The sequence below is a fragment of the Meriones unguiculatus genome, assembly GCF_030254825.1.
Source record: "Meriones unguiculatus strain TT.TT164.6M chromosome Y unlocalized genomic scaffold, Bangor_MerUng_6.1 ChrY_unordered_Scaffold_25, whole genome shotgun sequence".
NCBI classification, from domain to species: domain Eukaryota; kingdom Metazoa; phylum Chordata; class Mammalia; order Rodentia; family Muridae; genus Meriones; species Meriones unguiculatus.
In genome coordinates, this window is record NW_026843710.1 from 15,533,312 (window position 1) to 15,537,611 (window position 4,300).

Genomic DNA, 4,300 nt, shown 5'->3' on the forward strand with positions numbered 1-4,300 from the left:
ATGCAGAGGGTGGAGGAAGGAAGTGATTGGGATAGGAGGAGGAAGGGAACCATGGGGGAATACAAACTGAATAAACTGTAATTAATAAAGAAAAATATAATAAAATAAATAAAAAGAAAAATGGCCATCTTATGAAAAGCAATCTACATATTTAAAGCAATTCCCATCAAATTACCAACAGGATTTTTTACAGAACTTGAAAGAAAAAATCTCAACTTCATATGGAAAAAGAAAAAAAGAAAGAAAGAAAGAAAAAAAAAAACAGAATTTCTAAAATACTCCATAACAGTAAAAGATCTCCTGGAGGAAAACTATACTATCGAACAACTGTAATAAACACTGCATGGTACTGGCATAGAAACAAAATGGTTGATCAATGGAACTGATCAAACAACCCAGAAACAAACACACTTATGGACGCCTGATTTTTGAAAAAGATTCAAAAATCATACAACGGAAAAAAGATAGCATCTTCAACAAATGGTGCTGGTCTAACTGGATGTCTACATGTAGAAAAATGCAAATAGATCCATAATTATCACCTCCACAAAACTAAAGTCCAAGTGAATCAAAGACATCAAATTAAAAAGAGATATATTAAATTGGTTTGAAGAAAAAGTGGGAAAGAGCCTTTAATTCATTGGCACAGGAGACAACTTCCTGAACAGAACAGCAACAGCATAGGCTCTAAGAGCAACAATCAGTAAATGGGACCTCATGAAACTGAAAAGCTTCTGTAAAGCAAAGGACAAAAGAAACAAATATCTACAGATTGAGACTCTTCATAAACCCTTTATATGACAGAGGCTAATATCCAGTATATGTAAAAGACTAAAGAAGTTGAAAAGCAACAAAATGAACGGCAGAGAAACACTGAAAGAAATGTGCAACATCATTCGCCATCAGGGAAATGCAAATCAAAACATCCTTGATATTTCACCTTACAACTATGTAAGATTACACCTTAAGAGAATGGCCAAGATCAAAAACTCAAGTGACAGCACATGCTACAGAGACTGTGGAGAAAATGGAAATTTTCTCCCTGCTGGCGGGAATGTAAACTTGTACAACCACTCAGGAAATCAATATGGCACTTACTCAGACAACTAGGAATAATGTTTCATCAACATCCAGCTATATGACTCCTAGGCATATATCCAAAAGAACCTCAAGTACACAATAAGGACATTTACCCAACCACATCTGTAGCAGCTTTATTTGTAATAGCTAGACAATTGAAACAATCCAGATGCCCTTCCCCAAGTGAAAATGGATACAGAAATTGTGATACATCTACACAATGGAATATAACTCAAAAATAAAAAAAAAGAAAGTTATAAAATTTGCAGGTCAATTGTGGGAACTAGAAAGGATCATCCTGAATGTCCTATCCCAGAAGCAGAAAGGCACATGGCATATACTCACTCATATAGATATAATATAGTATAAATCTACTAAAATCTGTACATCAAAAGAAAACTAATCAAGAGGGAGGAGTCTGGCTAAAATGCTTAATCCCCATCCAAAAAGGCAAAAAGGATGGACATCAGAAGTAGCAGAAAACATGGAACAAGTCAGGAGCCTGCCACAGAGGGACTCTGAAAGGCTCTGCCCTGCAGACTATCAATGCAGATGCTGAAACATATGGCTAACTCCTGGGCAGAGTGCATGGAATCTAATGAAAGAAGTGGCAACTAGAAAAAGCTGGAGAGGCCAGGAGCTCCACAAGGAGATAAAAAAAAAAATTCTGAGCACAGGGATCTTTCCTGAAACTCATATTCCAACCATGTACCATATAAGGAGAAAACCTAGAACCTCTGTACAGATGTAGCCCATGGCAGTTCAGTGTCCATGTGGGTTCCATAATAATGGGAAGAGGGACTGCCTCTGAAATGAGCTGATTGGGCTATTCTTTAATCACCTCACCCTGATGTGGTAGCAGCCTTACTAGGTCACAGAAAAAGGAAATACAGCCACTCCTGATGAGATCTGATAGATAAGGATCAGAACAAAGGAGAGGAAGCCCTCCCCTTTCAGTGGACTTGTGGAGGGCATGTGTGGAGGATGGGGATGGAAGGTGGGCTTGGCAGCATGTGGGGTTTTATGGGGGAAAACAAAGTGAATAAAGTTTAATTAATAAAAATTAAAATAAAAATATTAAAAAACATAATTTGTTTTGGAATTTTTATTATAGGGGGGTGTGCTTCAAGCTTGATATGCCAATGAAAGTGACCAGACAGAATGCTATCTCTGTCTCTAGGTCTCTGTCATTTTATATCTTTGTTTCTGATGGCCTCGGTCTCTATTTCTGAATATGTCTCTCTAGATCTCTCTGTCTGTCTCTTTCAGTCTCCTCTCTGGCTTCTGCTTGTGGTTCAGTATGAAAAGCTCTCAGTTTTGGTGAAGGACTACAACAAGGTGACTGCAAGCTGACTTAACATCATGGATGGTCTCTTTAAAAATACAAGCAATGTCACAATTAAACACTTTTTCTTCAAAAACTTGCCTTGTTCAGGGAGTATTTTTACAGAAAATAAGTCACTGACTGAGGACATATCTGTGCATTTAACAATTAATAATTGAATCTCTGATAATGTGAAACTCAGAATTCAAGTACATGTGACTTTCTTAATGACCATTTGAAAGAAATATGTGGTGCTCACTTAGGCAGCAAATATATCAAAATTGGAACAATACAGAGAAAATTAGCACGATCCCTTCTTAAGGATGACATGAAAATTTATGTAGCGTTCCATATTTTTGTTGGAGAAATTAAAGAAAAAACTAAGAAGAAATTGTGGAGAGAAAAACTGAAGGAAGAAAACAGGAACTACAGAGGTAAGCATAGCCAATATACTACAAGAGATGGAAGAAAGAATCTTAGGTGTGGAAAATAAAATGGAAGAAATCAAAGTAACTTTAAAAGAAAATGCTAAATATGAAAATTTCCTGACACAGACCATCCAAGAAATTCAAGAAAAAAATTAATTGACAAAGCCTAAGAATAAGAGGAATAGAGGGAAAAAAAGATTCCCTCCTCCAAGGCCCAGAAAATATTTTTAACAAAATCATTGAAGAAAATTTCTCCAACTTAAAGGAGAGGCCAATAAGAATATAAGAGGTCTACATAACATCCAGTAAATTAGTCCAGAAAAGAAAACCTTCACACAACCTAATAATCAAAAAAGTAAATTCACAAAAAAAAAAGAAGAAGAAAAATACTAAAAGATGCAAGAGAAAAAGGCCAAGTAACATAATGGCAAACCCCATGAGAATCACACCTTACTTCTCAACAGAGACTATGAAAACCAGAAAGGCCTGGATGAATATCATGCAAGCCCTAAGAGAACAGAGATGTCAGTCCATGCTACTATACCCAGAAAAACTCTCCATCCTCATAGATAGAGAAAACAAGATATTCAATGACAGGAACAAATTTCAACAATACCTACATACAAATCTAGTGTTAAAGAATATACTAGAAGAAAAAAAAATACAACCCAAGAAAACTAGCTACTTTCAAGAAAACACTGGATAAAATTAACTTTTCTAGAGTAAAGCAAAAACCAAACAAGCACACAAACTTATTACCACAGCCAACATCAAAATTGAAGGATCAAACAGCCACTGGTCATTAGTCTCTCTCAGTAGCAGTGGACTCAATTCTCCAATAAAAAGACCCAGACTAACAGAATGGATGCATAAACAAGACCTAGAAATTGTTGCATAGAGAAACACATTTAAGTCACAAAGATAAACATTACCTGAGTGTAAAGGGCTGGCTTTCCAAGCAAATGGACCCAAATAAGCAAGCAGGAGTAGCCTTTCTAATAGCTGAGAAAATAGACTTTTAACAAAAATTAATAAAAAAGAGATAGGCAAGGACACTTCATACTCATCAAGGAAAAATTCCAACATCATCAAGAAGAAATCACAGTTCAGAACATCTACGCCCCAAATACAAGGGCACCCACAAATGTAAAAGAAACACTGATAAAACTTAAACCACACATATATCCCCAAACATTAATAGTGGGAGACCTCAACACTCCACAATCAAGAAAACACAGGTCAACAAAACAGTACTTAAGCAATGAAACAATGTCTCTTACAGAGGTAGTGAATCAAATGGACCTAACAGATATTTAGAGAACAATAGACCCAATGACAGAAGAATTTGCCTTTAACTCAGCATCTCATGGAACATTCTCCAAAATAGACCATAGGTCACAATGCAAGCATCAACAGATACAAAACGATTGAAATAATCCCTTGTATCTTATCTGACCATCATGGAATA

The 4,300-nt window shown here is 36.0% G+C and overlaps 1 non-coding gene across 1 annotated transcript; it reads left to right on the top strand.

Moving 5' to 3' along the window:
• Positions 1 to 2,655: 2,655 nt before the first annotated feature.
• LOC132651841 (U6 spliceosomal RNA) lies at positions 2,656 to 2,762 on the top strand. The gene has a single exon (XR_009589401.1). It is a non-coding gene; the product is annotated as a U6 spliceosomal RNA (small nuclear RNA).
• Positions 2,763 to 4,300: the final 1,538 nt, after the last annotated feature.